The sequence below is a fragment of the Puma concolor genome, chromosome B2 (genome assembly GCF_028749965.1).
Source record: "Puma concolor isolate L17-30 chromosome B2, mPumCon1.1.hap2, whole genome shotgun sequence".
Taxonomy (NCBI): Eukaryota; Metazoa; Chordata; class Mammalia; order Carnivora; family Felidae; genus Puma; species Puma concolor.
The window spans coordinates 85,188,356-85,214,878 of record NC_141671.1 but is presented as its reverse complement, the minus strand read 5'-3'; the positions used below and the strand labels follow the sequence as shown (position 1 = coordinate 85,214,878).

The following is a 26,523-nucleotide window of genomic DNA, read 5'->3' as shown; positions in this document are numbered from 1 at the left end:
CAAATAGAAGAGTGAAAGCATTCTTTGTTTTATGGCACAAATAAATCGTGCTGTGAACAGGACATCGGTATTAGTTTGAACTGAAAAGTAACAATGTCTGCTGCCTCATTTGGCTTTGATGAGCAAAAATTAGAAATTAAACAGCATCAAGGAATGCGTGTGTGTCTCTGTGTGTGCGTGTGTTTATTCATCTCAATCTATTCAACTCTTCTCTAATATTGCAAAAACATAGTTAGCAAGCTCATGTGTCCTAGACCACTGGTGAATAGAATGTCCTTCACTGAATAAAAAACAAACAAACAAAAAAAAAAAAACACAAACAAGATACTAAGTAAACAAATGAAAACAGAATAATTTGCCTTCTTGCTGGTGATAATTATTTTTTACAAGAATGGAGAACAAATATTATAAAATTAATTATGAGGGAGCTATAAAGTCCCATTTTATGCAGCTTAGGATGACCTTAAATTTTATTAGTCTATGTGTATGTTTTCAATTAATTTATTTTGAGAGAGAGAGAGAGAGAGAGACACACAGAATCTGAAGGAGGCTCCAGGCTCTGAGCTGTCAGCACAGAGCCGGATGTGGGCTCAAACTCATGACCTGTGAGATCATGACCTGAGCTGAAGTCAGACGCTTAAGCAACTGAGCCACCCAGGTGCCTCAGTCTATGTGTTTTGAAATGCTGGTTCTCCTGGACTACCTCTACCCTCAATCACCATCTTTTCTCTCCTCTGCTTCTTCTCTTTTCTCAAAGAGAAGTCTAGCTTCTTTTGGCATAAACTTTCTTACTCTGCTACCAGAGAAGCTCTTCTTTTAGGGGACACATTTTCTTCTATACTAAAATATTTGTTTCTCTCTGATACCATTCCCCTGCCTTCATATTCTCAGATATTCAGCTTTTTAGATCGCCTTGCTTGGTTAACATTTTACACATGGTCCTCATGGTGGTGACGCCTCAAATGATTTTACTATGAAATTTGTCCTCCCTGTGATAGTAAAGCCTTAAGTAAATGCAAGAAAACTTCTGACCTTAATATGAGAAGTGTTAAACATGTAAGGTTTTAAAATTATTTTTCTGAAAAGATGTGCTATCCTTATGACTCAACCGAGCAAAGTTCAGTGAAATGTGTTTAGGCAAATCTGTGTCAGCTGGGGGAGAATGTGAAAGAGAGAGAGAGATGGAGAGAGAGGGAGAGGAGGAGAGGGGGAGGAGAGGAAACGAGGAGAGACTGGTCTGTAAAGGGCAGCATACAATTTGAATATTCTATTTCCCATGACCTACATGAGTAGGTCAGAAAGGAAGCTACCATTAAATAATACACCCAACTACCTACATTACCATTTTTCTCTACCTCGAACTTGCGTCCCTTAGGATCAGTGAGAAGATTATTAAAGGCTCCGTTGATCTCTCACTTTTCCCAATTCCTAACATATTTATTGTCTGAACTACATGATTTAGGGCTTGGCTATAAATTATCTTGTACCAGCCTTTAGTTTTTCCATATATGCAAATTTTATCTTCCCAAATAGATTCTGATTTCCTTGAGAGTAGAATGCCTCTTTTTCTTCTTTTGTGTCTTCTTAGCATTGAGATAAGTGTTTGGCCCACACTAATTGCTTATCAACATATATTTGGAGATGGATCGAGATGGAGAGGTAATAGTTGGTGGGCAGTGGGCAGCTGCTAAAAGGTGGTGTCCACAAGACCCGCTGAGGGCTTGGGCTCAAAAATGATGCATGTTTGCAAGAGGTCTTTGATGAACGTGGAAACAAACAGCAGAAGCCGATTTTTCTGAGAGGCCAAGTGACTACACAGCCTGGTAGTTAGGGAGCCACTGCAGAATCGTCTAGGTTACACAGCTCCTTCTGAAGCCTGCACAATTTAAAGCATCTGTCACAGATACCTGAGATAATGTAAAGAATTCTGCCTGGACACATTTTTAGTATTTCTCCATAGGTATTTTTGGCAATCAAATACAGTTCTGTTTTGCGTTATGCAAAAATACGTAACTATTAGAATATAGATCTTTAAAACTATATTTAGACCAAGAAGAATGAGAGCAAGAATTTTGGCACTGGCTACAGAGAGGGAGGATTTTTGTCATAAGTGTTTGTACCTAGTTCTATAGAGTTGCGATAATCATAAAGTCAAACAAAACCAAATGACCACATGTTGTGGTTTGAGTTAAGCAAACAACTAAGGAAAACATGGAAATCACTGGATGTCTATGTAAACTTGCAGTTTGTTCCCTGGTTTATGCACATGTATTCATGTGAGGTGTTGACTCTGTTTTATGAAAGCTTGCTGAGAAAAAAATATTGGCTTTAGGATTTTATTAGATTCTTTTTTCAGAGGAAAGAAGTCCAAACCTTTTACAAATCTTGCCAGCCTCTCTAAAACTGTGAAAAATATTCGAGTCCTCTAGAGCAAAGGTGAAAGTGCTTGTGTTTATTTTTTTTCTCCTGTTTTTCAACAGGGAAATCTCAAAGGCAAAGACATTTCTTTGTATCTCGCATTAGTGCTTGGTGCATTGGTATGGAGACGGGGCTGTTTCTCTGGAGAGTCTGGTTCCCTTTTCCAATCTCTCCCATGTTTATTTGCAGGAGATATCAAGTTAAAGAGCAACCCTGAATGGAAGAAAGGACAAAAAAAGACACCAAAGCTCAAGGGGCAACCTGGGAGAAATGGGGTCAGGAAGATGCCTCCACCTTGATTGAAGGTTGGAGCTGAAAAGGACTTTAGAAACCTGATTCTACAGTTAAAGAAATCGAGGTGCAGACTCTGTAAGTAACTTAAACATACGCAAGTAATCAATTAGTGCCCAGTAGGGAACTGGATCTCCTTTTCCTAGTTCCTACTTCTAAGCCTGTCCCCCAAATCAAATTGTCTTTCTTTCTGCAAGTGAATTGTGAGGGAGAGGAGAAGCCACACAGTTTGAGCATCTTCTCCGTTTTTAAACTGTTTGCTGCCAGTAATCTGAGCTTTGCCTGTCCTTGTCTCTGCTGAAGGCCAACCTCCAGCCCAATAGTCAAGTCCCATAATTCATGAAAACCTGAAGAAACACAGGCTACCAATCTAAGTATGGAATATTGGTAACTGATTGAGTAACAGATTGGCTTGGAAAGTAAACTAATGTTTGTTCATCCCTAATGAAGTAGAAAACAGACTAGGTTGTGTTGTGTAAATAGCTCTATAAAGGGCCTGTGTGTTGTTCCTGACTGGTGAGCAGGTGTTTAGACCTGTTTTTGAGGTAGCCAAGGGAAAGCATTGTGGGGAGGGAAGGATGGTGTTGGCAGCCAAGGCCTGCCTGAGATCAAGACTATAGTGAGTTGAATGTGCTGGATCCACACGCCCTTGTATTCTAAAAGCTGATGGCAATGGACTGAAAAGAAATTTTTTTTGAGATAGAAAGCACAGAGAACATGTAAAAAAAATTGCACTCACAAGGTTTTGTGATCGCTTGGAAAGAAGCATATAGTAAAATCTTTGCACAGCATGCCTAGTCAGTTTTGGAAGAGATGGAACGTTATAATGAGCATTAATTTCCTTTTCAGAAGTGAGTGACGGATAACTGACCGAGTCACCAATATTTTATACATTCAATAGCTAAGGTGCCTGGCCTCCAAGGCAAGAGGAAGCCAAAAGCTCATAATCACTCATCTTTGTGCCATTAAGGAACAATGTTGCTGCATGTTTCTTTTTGATCTTGAAAGCAAATGGAGGGCAATGTGCAAACCAGAGCGGCCTCTCCTTGCCTCTGCCAGAACTCAGGCAACAGGCACCTGGTTCCTCCTGCCCAGCACTGTTAGCTGCGCCTTCAAGTACTGGCTACAATATAACCAAATAAACTGACAGACAGCTGGAAGGAAACACCTTCCAGCGCTCTTAACACGCTGGGATTGGTTTTGGTTTTGGTTTCGGTTTTAAGTTTGCAACAGAATATGGTTAACTGTCAATATGGAGGAAGCCTAAACAGATCTCGAATGAGTGAACATCATGAAAAGGAATTATTTTTTTTGGTTTTTAATTTTTCTTAGCATCTGCCTAACAAAATTTTCAGACTGACAGAAATTAAACATGGAAGCTACATGAGACCAGGAAAGCATTTACTAGGTTGCTCATTCATTCATTCATTCATCTGTTCACTTTATTTGATGGTCCACACATTAGATCTTATTCTAAAATGAAATCGGTTAGGAGTCTAACGGTCTATCATTATTAAAGATGTGTAACATGAGTTTGTATGCTTTCTGTTCCTCGTGAAACAAAAGACTTGTAAAATAACGGGGATAATGTTAGTTTTCATATCAAGAACGCATTTACTCTATCTTTATAAAAGGAAACCCTAATCATTGTTTTGTGATGTGCCACTGAAAATGGTGATGGGGGAGCATTAAATGAGCAATTACTCCAGTTTTGATGTTTTTTGTTTTATTGTTTCCTTATCTGCCTTCCAGGAAAATCAATAAGTCTCTTGAGCTCCATGCCTGTGCCAGTGGGAAGGAAATCGAAACCACCAAACTGCCTGCTGGTGCCGGGAGCCCTCATCCCAGACCTGCCCTCAAAATACAATCCCCAAGTCAACTTCCCCTCCTGGCTCTCTCAAGTCATTTTCAAACATGCTTGGGAGCCACCTAGACTCCTCATTGTATGAGTAATAAACTTTTTCATACCCTCTGGTGCATGCATGGTGTCATCTGTTTCAATATCTGAACAAAATATTGGGTGAAGGGTTGGTCCTGTCACCCCTGTGGGGCGACCACAAGATACTATGTAATATATAGGGATTTGATATAAACTATCAAATGTAATTTTAACAAAAACCAATGAAGTAGAAAAATCACTGATGAAAGAACAGACTTGATGTGATTAAATACATTGTAGAGTTTCCATTTAAGTTGATTTTCATTTTTATTTTTGAGGGAGAGAGAGAGAGAGGGGAAGAGAGAGAGGGAGAGAGAGAGTTCAAGTGGGGAAGAGGGGCAGCGGGAGATAGGAAGAATCCCGAGAAGACTGCATGCTGAGCTTGGGCTTGATCCCCTGACCACCCTGGGATCATGACCTGAACCAAAATCAAGAGTCGAATGCTCAGCTATCTGAGCCACCCAGGCACTGCCCCCATTTAAATTTCGATCTGACCCTAAAGTCAATATACTTTTACAACACCTATTAGAGAGACTGTTTCTAGCTTGGAATGTCAGAAGATCCATACAAATGTTCAAATAATAAAGAGATAATTCCCAAAAGAAGAATGAAATCAAAATTGCTAAATTCATAAAGTAGTTTCAGGAGGCACAATGATATCTAATGAATAAGAGGGACATTTCCCATCCTGAATCTATTTTGATCAATGAGAAAAACTTCCAGAACCCACCAAACACATTTCCTCCCCTAAGACTAGAGTCACATTTGCAAGCCTCAACCAGACACTGGCAAAGGGATTGATACCCCTTGTTTAGCCTATATTGATTATGCTTCACGCTGGGAGGAGGAAGGGTCCACTATGCTGGGCATATAAGAGGATAATCATCTGAGAAAATTAGGGGCTCTGACCCCAAGAAGGAAAGAGAAATGATGCCTCTTGAGCAACCAATCAATAGGGTCCACTCTTCTGTCTTGTTCTGCCTTATATGTGTCATGATCGCATGAGCCCTAATACTATAGCTTATTATATATTTAATACATTTTTGGTTTATTTTATATAGTAGTATTTACTGGCTTATATCTCCCCAAGTTAAACAGTAACAACAAAGTAGCAACCAAGCCCCCCACACTCCTTTCTCCTCCTGTCAGTTGCAAGCCATTTGTCCCTTCTGAGTCTGGTAGCTACTGAGACTTGTAAGTGACCAAGGGTGGATGGATTCCTGGCTCTATTTAGGTCTCTCTCATGTGGGTTGTTCAGTTGACTAAAGAACACCATCAAAGCCCAGAGCAGTGGGCAAAGTGAGTGGAGGATCTTAGAAGGAACTCAGTGTTTGGGAATATGTGGACTCTATCACCAAAGGAGGTTTATAATCACTTCTTTTAGGTGACCCTGGTCAACTTGACCCCCTAAGGACCAGAACAGGAGTATGGCTGATTCTCTCCTGATCCTGCACTGATGAGAATGCAAGGGAACCAGAAAACACACCGGCCACGTTGGATGTCTCTGCAAGAGGCTGATAACCTGCCATTAAAGACATGACGAGATAAAAAAGAAAGAGAAAAAGAGAACCCTTGGGCCTTTTATCTTGTGAGGAAGAATCCCTGCCCTAAATAAATTTCAGCCACCAGAACTGAGATCCAGGGAGCTGCTTGAGAGAGTAACTACCCATTTAAGGGGCCACAGCAGCCAGAGAGAATATATGCCCAGGGACATGCGAACAAATTAACAACTGAATCTTAAAAAATAAAGAAAAACAGGAAGGAAGAAAGAAGGAGGAAAAGAAGGAACCATTGAAACAGATACAAATGCAATTTACACACACACACACACAATCCCTGATTTGAGAACTAGAAAATTAAAAAATATTAAAGGGAGGAATAGTTACTATTGAGAATAGGTGATTGAAGTACAAGAAATATCTCAAAGTGCAGGGAAAAAAAGAGACAAAGGGAAATCACACGGAAAAGAGAAATTGTGAGAATACCTTAATTTTTGTTTTAATGTTTACTTATTTTTGAGAGAGGTAGAGAGAGAGTCTGAGCTGGGGAGGGGCAGAGAGAGAAGGAGACACAGAATCTGAAGCAGGCTCCAGGTTCTGAGCTGTCAGCACAGGGCCTTACGTGGGACTCGAACTCAGGAGCTGCGAGATCATGACCTGAGCTGCAGTCAGCCGTGACTGAGCCACCCAGGCACCCCACGTGAGACTACCTTAAAAAAAACAAAAAATGAAGATGATTTGGAAGGAGGAAAAGGGAGTGGATGGGAGGGAGGTAATTACTATATAACTTTAAGAAATAAATTTTCCTAAACTGAGAAAGATTTGAGTCTAGAAATTGAAAGGGCTGACTGAGTTCCGGGATGATTTACCAAGAAGAAATACACAACCGGGTAAATCCTTGCAACATGTGTGAACTTCAAGGATAACGAAAAACAGTGTATCCTTCCAACTTAAGAGACCAGTTTACCAGAAAAGGAAAAACACTCAATAATAAGGCCCAGGCCTTCTTATTTGACCTTGGAAGCTAATAGACAATAGTTTACTTAGTACTCCCAAGGAAAGAAAAAATAGCATGCAAAGAATCCTATACTCCATTTTCCTGTAAATGTAAAAAAGTCTGTTTTCCATGCAAGTATGCTATCCAAGGAAAATACTTGAGAACAGACCACAAGCGCCAAAAGAGAGAACACAGAATACAGGAAGAGGAAGTAGTGGTGAGCAATGAAACTTAAAATATGTGAATTCAGTAAATGAAGACATGAGGACTTCTAAGCCATAATGGATTTAACGCAAAAATAGTTTCAGTCATCACGAAATTATTCTGGCAAAACCTAGGGTTTGGGAATGGGTGTGAGTGAAAGATTCTCTCACGGTCTCGCTGGGGGTGGGGGAAAGAATGAGAGAAGAGGAAGAGAAGGAAATGGAGTCTAAGGGTCTTGTCCTACGAGGGTTAATCAAAGGAAGTGAAAAAATTAAAGGATTGTGAGGGGAAGGAAAGAACAGATTTGGAACAACTAGCAGTAGAGTCACAGGGTCAGAAACATGAGTTGTAAGATAGAGCACAGGCTCTGGTGAGGGCCTGTGGAAGAACCGTATTCTGCTCTCTCTAGGAGTTGAAATTCCAATGATGTCCGTTAAAATTTCATATAGCCCCCAGTGAAACCAGGGTGACCTAAAAAGCTGCTGTTTGGCTCCCATGTACATAGCCTGGTTATAGTAAGTCTCAAGGACAAGTGCAACAAGGTGATCGAGTGGCAAGGCGGCAGAGACTGGGGAAGGGGTCCCAGCAAATGGGCCCTGGGACAATGTGGAGAGTTCCTGAGAATGCTGTGTGTGAGCATAGTGGAGGACAGCACAGGGTGACGGGACGTGTTTCTGCTTCAGCAAAGGCTGTGACAAAGACAGAAAATGACTTCGTAAAGTCTAGTAGGACTCCTGTACCAGATAGACCCGTTACTCACTGATATTTGGTTCTCTTCCCCTTCAGGCCACTGGGAAAGATTACATTTTGAAGTTAAACATGGCAATTGGCCATTGAAATGTGACAATTGGTAATGAGTGTCCCTGTAGAGGAAGCATTTATTGCTAGTGTGTGTGAATCTCTCTCTCTTCCCCGCCTTGGCAACTGTGAAAACATGTTTAAATGTCACCATCGTAAGACGATGGAGCCTCCGTCAACCTGGGTCATTAAGGGGCAAAGTTAGTGGTAAGACACTTGGGCAAAGCCATCTGTGGACCCACTGTGATCCCATAACATGAGAAAGCAAGTTCTGTTGCTTTAAGCACTGCGATTTTGGGCCCGTGGTACCATCTCACCTGTTTTGATCAACTCAAGCAGCCATCGAAGAGGGCAGCCATAGGGTGGCTCTCAGACAAGACTGTCCTCTCCTGATGCCAGGATAAAAGAAAAGTCCTGCCGAATGAGATTGTTTCGATGACCAGGGAAGAAAAAGAAAAGAGAAGACTCTGAAAGCAGACACATTTTAAAAGACTAAAGACAGAGGGTTAAGCTGGTGGCAACTGTGTTCATGCATTAGCAAGATTCAATTTCTCAGAATCAGCAGAAATAAAGACAAAGTTCATTCAATTAGGGGAAAATAAAGGTCATATTCATATACACTATTTTAGGGATTAATGTGGCCATTAAAAGTTATAAGGTACAGAAAATCATAATTTTAATGATACAATCAATTTAATTCAAGAATATATGCTGGTGAATAAGCCCAGTGAACTCTTAAGAACACAGTATTACAGAGTAATATTTGTGATTTCACGAGAGCTCAATGTTACTATCTGTCCTTTCATGATTTTATTTTAAATAAAGGAAGTATTTTTCAATTGGGCTCTCTATTCATACTGAGATGATTATGTCCAGGAATATATACCTTAAAACAAAAGAGTATATGGAGCAGCAGAGGAAAAAAATAAAGATACCCAATATTTTTAAATGAATGAATTTAGAGGTCTAAGTGTGTTTGTTTGTTTGTTTGTTTGTTTGTTTTTGAGGGAGAGAAAGAGAGACAGCACATATGAGGGTCAGAGAGAGAGGGAGAGAATCTGTTTTTTTTTTTGTTTGTTTGTTTGTTTGCTTGTTTTAATTCAGGTTAGTTAACATATGGTGTAATCTTGGCTTCAGAAGTAAAACCCAGTGATTCATCTCTTCATATGACACCCAGTGTTCATCTAGAAAAGTGCCTGTCTTAATGCCCATCACCCATTTAGCCCATCCCCCACCCATCTCCCCTCCAACAACCCTCAGTTTGTTCTCTGAATTTAAGAGTCTCTTACGGTTTGCCTCCCTTTCTGTTTTTATCTTATTTTTCTTTCCCTTCCCCTATGTTCATCTGTTGAGTTTCTCAAATTCCACATATGAATGAAATCATATGATATGTCTTTCTCTGACTGACTTATTTCGCTTAGCATAATACCCTCTATTTCCATCCACATTGTTACAAATGGCAAGATTTCATTCTTTTTTCATTGCAGAGTAGTATTCCATTGTGTGTGTGTGTGTATACTATATATATATATATATATATATATATATATATATATATATACCACATCTTCTTTATCCATTCATCGGTAGATGGACATTTGGGCTCTTTCCATAACTTGGCTATCTTAAGCAGGCTCCACGCCAAGTGCAGAGCCTAGTCTCACTATTGTGAGATCATAACCATGAGATGATGACCCAAGCCAAAATTAAGAATCAGATGCTTAACAGACTGAGCCACCCAGGCACCCCTAGAGGTCTAAGTTTTATAGATGTTGTTGGTCTAAAATGTTGGAAAGTGGTGAACACTCAGCAATGGGCTTATAGTAAGGAATGATACCTACAGTGGTTGGCATAAAATTCCAGCGACTGTTCAAAGAATTCTGAATACCTATATTGCTGTGGAAAGGTACTGAGGCCACTAATCACACTCCTCTTATCATCCTTTGCCAAGTAAGTAATGGCCATGTTGCTAGAATCGCTAGCCTCAAAGGATAGACAGAATTTGATCTGTCATTTTAAATTATAAACTCAAGCCATTATTTAATAAAAGTATTTATTATATCAACATATTAATTTATAACATGACAACATCCTTAATAATAAATATCAATAAAATACAACATGCTTTTTATTATGGCTTATAGTTAAGTTATAATTGATAATTATAATTATTATTTTACATTATAAATAAATTGGGTACTTTCTCATTTGAAACTGACTTTACCATTTATACATTAGAATTTTCAAGACACGTTTAAATGACAAATTAAAAACAAATCTTCTGAAATAATGAACACTTCAAAAAGAAAGAAATCCTGCCATTCATGACAATATGGATAGAATTTGAGGGCATGATGCTAAGTGAAACAAGTCCGACAGGAAAAGAGAAATACTGTATGATCTCACTTTTATATGAAATCTAAAAAACCCGAAGTCATAGAAACAGAGTAGGATGGTGATTACCAGGAACCAGATGTTGGGGAAAAAGGAGAGACATTAGTCAAAGAATATAAACTTCCAGTTATAAGATAAATGGTAACTATTTAACAATACTGTATCAAATCCTTAAAGGTTGCTGAGAGGAGATCTTAAATATTCTCACCACACACACACAAGGAGAATTATGTGAGGTAATAGAAGTGTTACCCAACCTAACTGTGGTCATCAGCTCACAGTATATATCTCTCAAATCATCACATTGTACACCTTAATCTTACATGATATTATATGTCAATTATATCTAAAAAAAAACTTGCAAAAATTTTTGAAGTACACGCACACACACACACACACACACAATGAATACTTCAAAAATGAATTGTAGGGGTGCCTTGGTGGCTCAGTCGGTTAAGCATCTGACTTCAGCTCAAGTCATGATCTCACGGCTCATGAGTTTGAGCCCTGCATCGGGCTCTGTGCTGACAGCTTAGAGCCTGGAGCCTTCTTCGGATTCTGTGTCTCCTTCTCTCTCTGTTCATTCCCTGCTTGCACTCTGTCTCTCTCTTTCTCAAAAATAAAGATTAAAAAATTTATTTATTTATTTTTTTATATAATTTATTGTCAAATTGGTTTCCATACAACACCCAGTGCTCATCCCAACAGGTGCCCTCCTCAATGCCCTTCATCCACTTTCTCCTCTCCTGCACCCCTGTCAACCCTCAGTTTGCTCTCAGCATCCAAAAGTCCCTTATGGTTTGCCTCCCTCCCTCTCTGTAACCTTTTTTTCCCCCCTTCCTCTCTCCCATGGTCTTCTGTTAAGTTTCTCAAGATCCACATAGGAGTGAAAACATATGGTATCTGTCTTTCTCTGACTGACTTTTTTTTTAAGTTTATTTATTATTGAGAGACAGAGAGAGACAGAGTGTGAGCAGGGGCAAGGCAGAGAGAGAGAGAGAGAGGGAATCCGAAGCAGGCTCCGGGTTCTGAGCTGTCATCACAGAGCCCAACGTGGGGCTCGAACTCACAAACTGCGAGATCATGACTGAGCTGAAGTTGGATGCTCAACGGACTGAGCCACCCAGGAGCCCCCTTACTGACTTTTTAAATTAAAAAAAAGTTTAAAGTTTTTTAAATAAAAAAAATGAATTGTCAAAGCTGTGGGTGGCTAAAACATGAAGATAGTAGAACCTGCTTTTAGTTTAATAAAAATAACTATTGTTCACAGTCCTCAGATATTCACACCGTGTATCACACATTCACACATTGTTGCTTTCGATTGCAAGTGTCCTGAAATTATTTTAATTTCCTAAACCAAGTACTCCATACTACGGTGGAATACTTATGTTCAGAGTTTGAGAAAGAATTCATTTTAATCGTGAACTACTCACGTGAAGAAGAGTATAATGTTATCAACTTTAAAAATTTATTCATTTTTACATAATTTTGAATGAAAACTCTCTACATGCACGTATGTGTTAGTTAACAATATGGAAAAAGAAGAAAACATTTGCTGTCGGAGCTCAGCTATCTTTATTGTCTATTTTAGTGCTATTTGAATTGTGATCTATAAACTGTAGATTCCTAATCGCTGGTGAAATAGCCACAAAAATTGAGAGTGAGAATTTATAAAGTTTCATGACAGTTTGGCATTGCTCATGACATACAAAGACAGAAATCAGTGGACTCATCTCATTGAAGAAGGTATAGACCGGTTCCTATTTTGTTTAACTTCTGTCTGTGTGAGTCACTTGTAGTTCAAGCTGCCTAGTTAGACCGGTCTAAGATAGACTGGAGGGGGAAAAAAAAAAGGAATAAAAACTGATTTTTACCATGGCTAATTTGAGAAGCACTGGTCTGCATCACGCATGATGGATGGTAATCTCAGGTCAAGATAGTTTACTTTTTGGCTTTTGTTATTAGCATTTGTTTACATGATTCTCTAAATTAAGCTGCAGCTGATTATCAGAGTACGTAGCTATACAAAATGCTACTTTCCTTGTAAATAATTTGCATATACTTGAATATAGTTAGAGTGAATTTTTGAAGTTACACATGAATGGATTTAGTAACTAATAATAATACATATAACAAAATAGCTAGAGATTATATAGCACTTGCGACATGCCAGGTTAAACACTTTAAAATCATTATGTCCTTTACTGTTCACAATGACCTTAGAAGTACTATACTTTCTACTAATTATTTAGGAAGCCAAAGCACAGAACTGTTGAGTAAATTACCCAAGGTCAAATGTTTAGGAGGTGGTATTTCAGGGATTTGAATTTGGGATCAATAATACGTAGGCTCTGTACCTCATTTCAGTGCTTCTTAAACTTTACCAGAGCTTTTTTTTTTTTTCAACGTTTATTTATTTTTGGGACAGAGAGAGACAGAGCATGAACGGGGGAGGGGCAGAGAGAGAGGGAGACACAGAATCGGAAACAGGCTCCAGGCTCTGAGCCATCAGCCCAGAGCCCGACGCGGGGCTCGAACCCACGGACCTCGAGATCGTGACCTGGCTGAAGTCGGACGCTTAACCGACTGCGCCACCCAGGCGCCCCATACCAGAGCTTTTTAAAGAGATTCCCAGTCCAACAAGTCTGAGAATGACTGAAGAATTTGCATTTCTAACAAGCTCCCAGGAGATGCTCCACATTGCTGATAACACACTTTGAGGGGATTCCATCGTTCAATCAGAGAGCATTCTGGGACCCTGTGCTATGGAGAAACTGGGCAGTCAGGGTGCCTTTCTCTTCTTACTAGGTATGCTACGCGTTGTGAAAAGATGATGACACCATTGCCCAATAACTACAATAAGAAGCACAAGGCTTCACTTATTGTGGGAGAGCTGTTCTGGTCAGGCATGGCCTCTCTGGGCAGGGCAGAGGACTGATCTCATAGGATTTGGGGGAAGGGTCGAGTACGGGCATTGACAAACGTTCATGACATCCTCTGTAGATGCTTAGTTAGTGGCTCCTTGTTACCGCGGCTGCAGAACAATCCATCTTTTCTTAAATTTGTGGAAACGTTTTTCTTCTCACCACCAAACCCATATTTGCGTATTACAAATATACTGCCACCAGATTCGACCATGATTTTCAGACCACTGTTCTCCCATTTGTGCGAACATATTTGATAGCTGAGTCTAGGCGAGCACCTAGCTAATTATGTGACAAAGCCCTGATCCATCAGTGTTTAGAGAGTTCCTCCCGGATTTGTAGTAGATGCTCAATGCGCGGTTGCTGAAATCATAAACTTGGTAGAGGATTTGAAACAAAGTAGGGGAGTACCTGGGTGGCTCAGTCGGTTGAGCGTCCGACTTCAGCTCAGGTCAGGATCTCACGGTCTGTGAGTTCGAGCCCCACATCGGGCTCTGTGCTGGCAGTTCAGAGCCTGGAGCCTGCTTCAGATTCTGTGTCTCCCTCTCTGCCCCTCCCCTGCTCATGCTCTGTCTCTCTCTCTCTGTCAAAAACAAAACAAAAACAAAAACATTTAAAAAAAAAAAAAGAAACAAAGTAGGAATCTTGAGGATCAAACAATGGGAATAAAGGAAACATCCATGGGCATACCTAGCAGATGTGGGAAAAGAAAGGCTCTTCCAGAAGCTCTCATTCATTCTCTCTGGGATGCATAATTTGAAATATTTTTAGTCTTCTATTTGTTACCAACATAATCATCAATGTACTCACTCAGGATACTGTGTTTGTATGCGCACTGTATGTATGTATATCCATGCATATGTATGAATATGCATGTATATAAAATATATCACATGATGGACAACAGTTTCTCTTTTTTTCTGGCATATGCTATTTTTATTCTTCTTGAAGTTAGACCCTGAGAATGATGAATGAATTCGCTCGTTACTAAATATTTAAAAGTACTAATTGAAATATTAACAACACCACAGAAATTCTGTGTGCCATGTAGTTAAAGTTAGTAAATGACATCACTGATTTGTTCTAGTTTCTCTTATGGGTCTGACTGAGCAATGGGACTTACTTTTAGAAATGTAAGACCGATGTTTAAAAGTGACAGATAACTCACAATTTATGCAACTACGTGTTTTGCCCTAGAACTAATACTTTTCTCTATGAAATGTAATTTTGTAATTATTTTCTTAGTAAGTGCTCTGTGACTGATTACATGTTTTTATGCTTCTTTTCCAGGGATTACCCTGGAAATACATAACCAGAGAAAAAGATTATTCTAAGTAATACTAATACTAAGTAGGTAAAATACTCATTTATTAATGACCATTTAGGTAATACCATTTCACCCATTCTGAATAGGTAAAGAACAAAGGTTTAATGTAATATGTAGCCATCAATATGTAATTATTGGATGCAAAGCCCCAGTATTTGTTTAAATTATGCTGCTTCACCAAAGAATTAGCAGGGATGATGCACCAAAATTTTCTGTAGAAATTATGTGCTTCACTTGCTCAAAGACACAAGGATTGAAGCTCTTGGCTACAGTAAAGCAACGGTTTTTTGCATTGAGAAGAGTTTGGTATACAGTAAGTGCCCATATCTTGAGCTAATGAATGCACTTCAGAGTAGTCTTCTATGAGAACTTAAGTCACGGAACCAATAAACACAAAAGCAGGTCCCTTATGGAGGAACCACCTTGAAGTGTTTCATCTAGTGTTTCTCCAATGTTAATGTGAACAACCTGGTGATCTTGTTATAATGCAAATTTTCATTTATTAGGTCTGGGCCGGGCCAGATATTCTGCATAACTAACAAGCTCTCAGGTGTTGGCAATGTAGCTGGAACCTGAGCGATAATTCAAATAGTGAAGGTTTATTCACTTCTGCTTGAAACCAGCTCTGACCCCTACTTACACAGTAAGTATTATAATTGCATTATAAAAAATGGCAAGCAAATTCTATACTGGGCATATGAAAGTAAATAAAGTACAATGTCATGTTATTGTTCATGGTTCTCTTTGTAAATTTGCTTTATAGAACTTTGTAGTCTTAAGTGATTACAAAGCCATGGAGGAAGTGTGCTTTTTCTTCTAACAAAAGGGTCTAAGTCTTAAATGGGAAATAGACTGAAGTTGCTGTCAGTTAAGTTAATTGATAGTTCCTGCTGGAACCTGTGAATTGCCTCAGGTGAGTGCAGTGAAAAAGTCACTTTGTTTGAATAAATCTACTTGGTTGACTCTTTAGGTCCTCATTCACTCTTCCTCTCCACAAGCGAGAAAGTTTGTTTTTATGTGGCTTAGTCCTTTATTTCTTTGAATAGGATTTTCCTATTTAGGAAGTTTTTAGAAAGTGTGGTAAGTTGGCCACAATTTCTTTTGTGTGAATGTAGAGAAAGTAAACGTTTTGTGTTGGCAGGACTGTAGCCCATTCCAAACTTCCGGAACAGACGAGAGCTCTAAAATATAGTCACTGGAATAGAGTAATCATACTTGGGGTATAATGTAGCAAAGAAACAAGACTCTCCGAGCCCCTTCTGTGGCATGTTTGATCACCCTAAAAACAGGATATGAAAACCACACTGTAACATCCTGCTGCTCTTAAAGTCTGGGTGGCTTGACAATGCAGAGTTTATTGAGCAATACACCAGATAATCCTCAAGCTACCTCTTTTTCAAGGTCAAGCCTGTGCTAGCAATTACACTAATGTTTGTTGAAATTACTTGAATGGCAGGTATCAAGGCTGCCACTGTATCAAACTGGTTGATCCGGTGACCTTGTGAATTTTGCTTCTGACTTTTGCTTTAAAAGAGTCACTTGTGTGGAAAGAGAAACAAGTTACTGGCCTAGCCCAGTTAACTATAGAGCCAACAGTGACTTGCAGATAAACCTATCAAGCATCCCCACAGAATTCAACAAAATCCATTCACATTTAATTGAACACAATCCTTAGATTCTCACCATGTGGACAGCCCAAGATTTGGGAATAGAAATAGTCATTGGTGTTCTTCAGTTGTGATTGTATTCACTGAAATAGGAACCAATGAGAACAATCTCAATGCATATGATTGGATTTTTAAATTTGGGGACAGGCAAGGGTTGTGTGTGTGTGTGTGTGTGTGTGTGTGTGTGTGTGTGATGTTTGGGCCTCTAAGTCCTAATATCTTCTCATTTTTACCCTCTGTCACTTTTGCATACCTGTATATGTGAGATGATTTGGGAACAAAACTCGCCCTAACTAGCACCTGGCATAAACCAAAAAAAAAAAAAATATTTTGGCTGGAAACTTTTTCTACACAAAGCAAGTATGCTCGGAAGAATGACATTTTAATGGTGACCTTAAATGCGGAAAACAGATCTTTCAAATAAACTTGAAGTGTATTGTGAGTTACCATACTTATTTCAGTATAATTTACTATAGAAACTATAAAATAGTCCTTGATTATCAACATTATCACAGGTCATCATTTGATTGAATAGATTGTATAGGTTAGTTGTAAGTATTCATCCATTATTGAAGTAAATATTTGTTCTGAGTGTTGGTTGCTTATTACATGCTTGGTTAATATCAATTTTCCTTGGGATGACCAAAAGATACTGTGTTTGTGAAAGCAAGTTCTAAATTAGTATTTATACTATCAAATCAATTTTGAATAAATCAAAGTGAAAGCATTTCCACATACTCTTACTTATCTCTAAATGTATGTTTATTTGCATGGGTGCATTAGCCAGGGTCAGAAGGATTTTTCTGTGGTAAGGTACAATCTTTAAATGTCAGTGATTTAGAGCAAGAATTTGATGGTTTACTGGCACAGGTTCATTGCGAGTGTGGCAGACTGTATTACCAGGGTAACTGTCCTCTCCAGTGACTCAGTGATCCTGACCCCTTCAGTCATCTGCTCTCCTGCCTGGACAGAAGTTTGCTGGTTGACCCAGTAGGAGAATAAGGGAACTTGAGAACTATACAGGGCTTTGAACACTGTCTTTGCTTAGAAGGGACACATATCATTTCTACTCAAATTTTATAGACATAATTACTGAAATGGACTTGCCTAACTATAAGGAGGCTGAGATATGTAGGGGAGAACATGGCATATTTGGTATTCTGTATTCTCACAGTAGGAAATGGCTAAAAAGAGATGTGCCTACTTGTTGGGGGAGTGGAAGAGAAGTGGCGAGGAAATGTTACTTTTTATTTTATTCAAATCTAAATTATTTGTGTTTTCAACAATACTATGTTTTCTTTAAAATTAAAATATATTTTAAATTTTATAAAACCTTATAATCGCTTTTGAGGGAGGAGGGAAGTTCTTTTAGGCTTAGTTTTTATAGAAAGGCTATGACTAGTTCAGCGTCTTGTATGACATTTAGACTCCTTTTCACTCATAATTGTCCTTTTAGTTTTCGTTCCTAGTTAACATTTTTGTAATGTGATCAATTCTCTCTTTTTTAAACAATTTTTTAGAGAGATAAAGAATGCATGCATGCACACATGCGCACAAGTGGGGGAGAGACAGAGGGAGAGGGAGAGAGAATCTGAAGCAGACTCCGTGCCCAGCACAGAGCCCAATGTGGGGCTCGATGTCACAACTGTGAGATCATGACCTGAGCTGAAATCAAGAGTTGGATGCTTAACCGACTGAGCCACCCAGGTGCCCCTCAATTCTCTTTTTATAACCAAAATGTTCTGGACTTTGTTACTGCAGGTCAATGACTTTTGATATCCAATTTGCGCCTACACCCTTAATAAAATAACTCGAAGGTAGACTTTTCTAGAAAGTCCTCATGAATCCCAGTGGAGTTCCTTCAGAGAAAGAGTGACCTGTAACCATGGGAGAGTGTTTCCAATAATAACAACTTCAGATATATTTTATTGAAAAAGTCCGAATGTAAAATTCTGTAAGTTGGATAAAGCCCTGGGAAGTCACAGGCTTTTACTGCTCACAGTAGGAAAGAGAAAACTGTTTAGTGAATTTGCTTGCAAAATGACTTCAGGGAAATCCCAATTTGTCTTTGGTTAGCTAATTTAAGAGCATCTGACCTTTTCTAGGCTTTTATGTTCCCCTAGCTCACTTTGAAGGTATATAATTTGTTATTCTTTTGGACACATATTATGTATTCTTTAGATGTGAATAGTGTCATATGAATGTAATACTTAACAAGTGCTACCTATTGTTATTTTACGTATAATATAATTATTAAACAATTGCCACTACCAAGTTTTAGAAAACGTGTATAGAGTCAGGCAAGATAGGATAGACTAAAAGTAAAAAATCACAATGGAAATTTGAGAACTCAGTATTCTTCAAAGAGTTATTTGCAGTAAGAAAAGAAATATTAAGTTGAGGTAACCATAGTAGGAAATGTAGGATTTGTTAAAGGAAGCCAAGACCTAGAACGTGCAAGCAAAATGCATGCTGAAGCCTTTATTACAAATAAATCTGATGTAAAGTCAGATGTCTCCCTGATCACTGCATAATGTTTTCAGGGACAAATTCTTACGTGAGAACCATATTAGTTGGAGAAAACAAACTTCACTGTAGCTAATATAAGGGAAATAAGGGCTATGTAGCTCACAGAATCTTTAGAAGACTCAATGAATCAGGTTAAGACATTATTATAGCTCAAAGCTACACAGAAGAAAAAACAACTCGGGAAATTGTCTAACAACCTAGGTATTGCTACTTAAGGTATAGTCAGTACCTGCTGCTGATCCACATACTGTTACTAGTCTGGGATGAGAAAAAGGGCTTGCACCAGATTGCAAATGAACTGTGTTGCTAGGCACACTATTTAGTTAAGCTGACAATTATTTTCACAGTGCGATATTCTCAGTAAGGAAGTAGTGAGGTAATTTACATCCAGGTGCAAGCTAAGATAGGCACATTAAGCAGAGACGTTCGAGGGTGTACCACTGCCTTCACAACCTGCCACTTGTCACCTATGATTCTGAAAGTGGAGGCCAAAACACTACATTGCAGCCACCCCAGAAGAACCAAATGGCTCCATCACCTTCTCATCAGGAGGCTCAGTGCACTTTTGAGCTGCAGATGCTCCCCAGGCTTCCATCTGTTTCCAGGTCTTCTGTGTGGGTTCCTCGTCTTGGGGGAATTGGATAGTTTCCCAGTCCCTAATGTGCAAGGGAGTCTGAAAATTTGGTTTTTAAGCTGTTCAGCACCTATAACAGGACGAAAAGGTAAAAGGAAATTGGAAATGCATGGGACCCTAACACACACTACCTATGACAGTGAACCCTCTAAGGCAGAAGAATATTTGAAAAGAGATATCACTGAACATTGCTGATGTCTCAAACGTGCAAAAGAGAAGAGATGTGTAAAGGAATCAGTTAAGGCTAGATGATGGACAAATAAATGAACATATGGAGTCTCAGCCAAGGATGGGCTCATTTCATTGAAAAAGCATATGGTATTATTTTTCTTAGATTTTGTTAGGAGCACATTGGTGATTTATTTAAGTTATAGGGTTTTTTAAAAAATAAAAAGTCTGAATTATTCACATGAATCAAGAAGTTAAAGGGTTACCATATTGGAAGGAAACTTGGAGGCCAGCTAGGTAAGCCTTCTTCATTAAAATGTTTTTTTGAATCAGATGACAATCTTTACCAAAGTGTATAGTAAATAATAACTAACAGCATTGTCAAATAAATTTCTTTGGGGCATGTCTTAATAAATAGTATGGTATGTAGTTAACACATCTTTTTATGTGAATAGTGATTCTTAAAAATTAGTTGGCTTATTTAAGTGGAATAGGCATTTACTGTGAAAGTTACAATTGTTTAGTAGGTCAAGAAACATTATGACTGAATATCCCTCTCAAAAATTGGTGTCAAATTAATTAGTTTTTTTTGTATTTATGAAGTGCAAAATTAGGCATATTACTCATATGCTCTTATCATTGAACACTAGTTATACATACAAGCTGATGATGGCAAATAAATAATAGTAAAAAATAAAGCGTACTGTTTAATCAAATATTTTGAGTAATGAAAAACTATCATCTAGAACATTGCTTCATAACACTTTTCAGGTCATAAATTATTTTGAGAGTATGATAAAAGCCATGGATGCTATTCCCAGCAAATTGCACATACACACAATTGTACATGGGCTCATAGAAGATTTATGGACCTTTCAAAGGCTATCCTCAGACTTAGGATAAAAAATCCTGATCCAAAGTAAAGCAGAAATTACCAATTTTACCAATAATTTGATTTTAATATATAACTCTATATTTTTCATAAAATGATATTTCAATTTGGAGCTGAAAATTGCAATTTGATTTATAACTCTTACTGGCAACATGATGTGGCCATATAAACTCTTCGAATCTCAATGATCTCACTTGTAAATTGGAGATGATAATCATTATGTCACAAGATTACTATATTTCCTTTGATATATATCTAACACAGTGCCTGTCACAAGAAATATTTAATAAATGTTCATTTGCTCATTCATTCATTCATTTATTCATTTTTTGATTATTAATAAGATTGCTCAAAATCTCTTGATTACTTTGTGGTTATGCAATTATGTTCAACAAAAATTTATCAAATGCTCATTTTGTACTAGGAGTTATGCTGAATGTACGCATAGATGACTAGGAAAGAATCATTGCTCCAGAGGTATTTATAGTACAGTGCCCTGTGAAGAGGAGAGTCTAATATACTGTAAGAGATATAAGAAATGAACATAAGATCATATGGGAGCCTGTAGGATAAAAGGAGCAGTGTAATGGATACTGAGGATTCATGGAAGGACCCATGGTGGAGATAATACTTAACTGGGGCCAATAATAGTAATAAAATAAACTTTCTAATTGCTTACTGTATGTTGATTATTTTTCTGAATATCCCATGTGTACTATCTAATTTGATCCTTAAAAAAAAACCATGAAGTATATATCTATTTCGTTTTTAAAACTACCCACTTAACAGATGTGGCCACCAGGCTAAAACAGAATGAACAACATTTCAAGAGACACACAGTACATTAGTGACTGAGTTTGAATTAGCTTTGGTTTCAACCCTGCATTCCTTAACAATCAGTTGAAGAGAATTGAAACAGCATTTCATTTAGGGGAATTATCTCCAGCGAGGCATAGAAACATGGAATTATTTGAATAACAAGAACTACACAAAATAACAATAATAACAATTTTAATTTTGTATACCTTTATTTCTGAGAGAGAGAGAGAGACAGTATGCACAGTGCACGTGCAAGCGGGGGAGGGGCAGAGAGACAGGGGGACAGAGGATCTGAGGAGAGCTCTGTGTTGACAGCAGAGAGCCCCAGGTGGGGCTGGAACTCAAGAACTGTGAGATCTTGACCTGAGCTGAAGTCAGACACTTAACCAACTGTGCCACCAAGGCGCCCCATCAATTATAACAATTATAAACACAAATTTTAATAATTGGCCAGACACAAGCAAGTGATAATCCCACATAATATAAAGATTAATTTGTTATATAAAAAATAAAAAGGGCAAGTAATCACCATGAGTTATAAGTGTCTAATTTGTGGATTATAGTTCTAATGGGGCAGGAGCTAGTTTAGGTGTGGGAAGATGATGCATCCAGGATTGGATAAGTTAGGACATCCAGGAGGAAGTTGGATATAGATGAGTTCTTAATCCAGAGATATAGTCAAAACTAGAGATAAACTATGGTTAACATTAAAGATAGCAACAAAAATCATTAGAGTATATAAAAACACCCAGTAGTATAGAAGGAACATGGCATTGAACAGTGTTTATTTTGACCAAAAAACACCTATATTCCAAAAGATACAGATGTTAGCTTCTTATTCATTCTTTATAAATTAATTAAAAATTATTTTATATTGCCTGTTTACAAACAAAATGTGATAAAAGTAGAATCTATAGCTAAAGAAAGTTAAAGAACTCTTGGTTGAAAGTAAAATTAATCAATTATCCTGTTTACTCAGTGAGACTATGTTCAATAAGAGAACTCTATAGACAAATTTACTGAAGTTTATATTAGAATAAGTACTAATTAAGGGGCACCTGGGTGGCTCAGTCAGTTAAGCATCTGACTTCAGCTCAGGTCCTGATCCTGTGGTCTGCAGTTCATGGGTTCGAGCTCCACATCAGACTCTGTGCTGACAGCTCAGAGCCTGGAGCCTGTTTCAGATTCTGTGTCTCCCTCTCTCTGCCCCTTCCCCACTATACACACACTCTCTCTCTCAAAATAATAAATAAACAGTAAAAATTTAAAAAAAGAATAAATACTAATTAAAATAAAACAAAAACTTACAAAAAAAACTTCCCCCCCCCCTTTTTTTTTTAATTTTGTGATTTGAGTATAGTTGACACACAATGTTAGATTAGTTTAGGTTTGCAACATAGTGATTCAACTTCTCTATATGTTATGCTATGTTTGCCACAAGTGTAGTTACCATCTGTCACCACGCAACATTATTACAGTATCATCAACTATATTCCCTACCCTGTGTCTTTTATTCCTGTGCCTTATTCATTCCATAACTGGAAGCCTGTATTTCCCACTCCCCTTCACCCATTTTGCCCATCTTCCTCCCTCTTTCTTTCTGGCAAGTGTCAGTTTCTTTTCTGTATTGCTAGGTCTGATTCTGCTTTTTATTTGTCATATGAAACTCTCTGTGTTTTGGGGGGTGGGGGGAATTTAAACTAATCTGGGAGGAGATGATCGACAGCTTTTTTTGTTTTTGATCCTTTGTGCCCAAATTTCTCCAGATGATCCCACTGATATTCTTATTTATAAATCTCTTATGATAATTTTTAAATTTTAACTTATTTCTCAGAATATCTGAAGGTAATATCCTGAGGCTGAAATAAAGCTGGACTGTTTCCTGATAATATAGTCCCTTAGTAGAATGTTCTGTTTAGAAGACAGTTTTGTTAATAAGACTGCATTTCCCATCTTAATAGTTTAATTAAAGGTTAAAGGAGACCACGTGAATAGAAAGTTTTGATTTTCCCATTGCATTTATTTTCAAACAATCTTAATATTATTATAGTCAACATCGTTGGAACACGAGAGGCATAGGTGACTTGTAGGAAGACATCTTCTGTAAATACATAGTAGCCTCTCCAGACTTACTGATCGTTTCAGATACATGTGTAGATCCATTGACCACAAACTTGCTGCACTGTTATATGAACACATGTACAGTTATGAATCTTGGACAGGATCCACATGTAACCTCAAGAGAGATCAGAGAAGGCAATGAGAACATGACACATCATCCTGTCTTTAAGACTTTGGAAATGTCAGGGCAAGAGAGATGCATGTCTAAATGTGCCGGGAAGGGAAATCCAAATAATTGATCTTTTTTCCATTAAGTTTTGAGTTCTTAAAGCAAAATTCTCATATGATAAGTAGTTCACTTATCACTCCACTATTGACTGGAGCCTTGTATGTTTGTGAATGTATAATTCACATGTCTGCAAATGTATGATTCTTCCTAGGCCTTTCAAAATTTTTATCTTTCAACTTTCAAGCTTTCCTATGGTTTTCATTGTTTAAACACAAGGATGGGGCGGGGGTGGGGGGAGATGGTTATTCCATTAGTGCCTAAGAGAAGGCAGTCCAAAGCCAGGTTAGAGAGATATTAAGCAAAGTCCAAGTCGAACTATTCATGAGCTTATTAAAACGGATAAATAAAAAATGAAGACCTCAACAGCAGGAATAAAGCCACTCTTATGAGAGAGATTGATATTTCAAATATGAGGTTGGCTGCAGAGGTAGTGTGGTAAGTACAATGCTATGTGCCCAGAAAACCCCAAATGCTAACTTATTGAAAACATGTTGAGTGTGCATTTATAATAGAAATAGTCAGCAATGCGGTTATGGGCAGTATTAAATATTCTAACTTGGAAACACTTTTAATAATGACACTCATTATCTTCTTGAGTCTTAATATAACTGAAAGTTGGTTGTATGTTTTAATTGTCAGCAAATAACCTACAGAATGTAACTTATCTGCAGCTTTGATTTTTGGCTATTCAACAACCTGATTATAGCACAATAAATTTGTGGCGAGACAAATGAATTGCAAAAAAAATTGGAAGATAATTTGACTTTAAAAAATTATTTGATGCTTTAGACACAAAGCTAACTGCACCTTTAACCATTTCTTTCATTTATGTGTTTTTAATCTTTCTGCTGAAACAGTCCCCACTGAGATTCATGATTAGTGGAATATAATTCTAAGGGAAGAGGTCAGGGAGATTAATTTGTGTGGAACCTCACTGGAGATCTCGGTGGCAGAAATTCCAAGTTGAGAGGTAAGTTCACCCCCAAAGATCAAATGTTCTATTTCAGCTTTTTGGCCACCTAAAAGAAAAGGGGCTGTGCATTAAAAAAAGAAACCAAAATATGTCACATGTGAGAAAGCTAGTAAGTTGATAGCTATCGCACTCTACCTGAGACTCTGAAAACCCCGAGAAAGTCTCTAAAGTCTCTTAATGATAGACAACAAGAAGAAACTGTAATAAGCTTAATTAGAAAATTTTATTTAAGCTTATATGTAAGAAATGTAAGAATGACAAGTAATCAACAACATGTATGAATAATAATATTTTATATATTTTATATAAAGTGCCTGTTTATATAAGGTGCCTGTCGGTGTTTAGAGCTGGCTAGCATTATGTAAGCGCACCTATTCTCTCTATCTACTTCCCTCACCCCCCAAAAAAGGAAGAAGATAAGAACTAAAGGCTTTCACACGTTAAGTTAAAGTTTCTTTTGTAGAAATGTAGAGATAAGTTTATTGAGTTTGGCTGATGAAGGATAAGGTTACAGATTGGAAGTATGTTACTAAGCTAGCTAACTAGTATAGTTTTATATATCACATTCTCTCCTTTATTACTAATTAATAGACTTTGTTCTGTTTCTTTATCATGTTGATATGTAGTCACTATAATTTATCCAGTAATAGATTTCTTTTGCCCTCTATAATTGCACATTATAAAACACTCTTGTGAAATTCACTGGCGTATAAGTAGAACTTAATTCTTTGGGTAGTAACTTAAACTTTGGTATTTATATATTCAAATCAGTAGATTTCCAATAACCTAGGTGATATTTAACCCACTAAATACCTATGGACGAACATTGCTTTAGCATCCTGATCCATTAAATTTCACTTTATTTCAAATTTTAAGACTTTTCAGGTAAACAGTTCCTTATCTTTTATAACTTCTTTAAAAAAAAATTCCTGGGGCACCTGGGTGGCTCAGCCAGTTAAATATCCGACTCTTGATTTTGGCTCAGGTCATGATCTCATGGTTCCTGCGTTCAAGCTGGGCTCAGTGCTAAGTGTGGGGAGCCTGCCTGGGATTCTGTCTCCCTCTGTCTGCCCCTCCCCTGCTCATGCACACGTGCTCTCTCTCCCTCTCAAAATTAATGACGTTGTTTAAAAAAGTCTCAATGGTTCCAATTCCCATTTTGACCAGCAAGTTCTGTTTCTTATCTTTCCTCCATACTCAGGGTCTCCTGGTCATGAAGATACTTCATAGAGAAGTCTGAGCCCTGGACTATCCACAAGTGGAAAAGATCCCAAAGGCAAGAACAGCAACCCTCTCACCTAGTCAGCCGGCAGAGAAGATAGTAAATGCCAAATGAACACTGCAAAGAGAAAATAAAGAGGATACTCTCAACTAGTTTTACTTTAAATTCCTCTCAGCAAACCATAAAATTATAAAATTAAAAATTAAAAAAGGAAAATTGCAATTAAGTCTCCACAAACAGCTGAGTAATGTAAATATTTTAGGCAAAATGATTCCCAGAGATCCATTTAAGTGCATCAATTGGGTTGAATGGCTGTTTATTTGTAGTTTGTTTTCATTCAGCCTCTTAACTGAAAAATTGGAATGCATGGTTTGGCAGGAGAGAGACTCTTGTAAAATTTGGTATATGTTTGAATGTTACCAAATAAAGATACAAAGTTTTTTTGTTGTTATTTTTGTTAAGACATGAAGTCTGATTG

The 26,523-nt window shown here is 37.9% G+C and overlaps 1 long non-coding RNA gene across 1 annotated transcript; it reads left to right on the top strand.

The window, feature by feature from the left end:
* The first annotated feature begins 9,888 nt into the window (after positions 1–9,888).
* Positions 9,889–26,212, top strand: LOC147581090 (uncharacterized). The gene is made up of 3 exons (XR_015250839.1): positions 9,889–10,096; positions 24,708–24,820; positions 26,025–26,212. It is a non-coding gene; the product is annotated as an uncharacterized LOC147581090 (long non-coding RNA).
* The last annotated feature ends 311 nt before the right edge of the window (positions 26,213–26,523 follow it).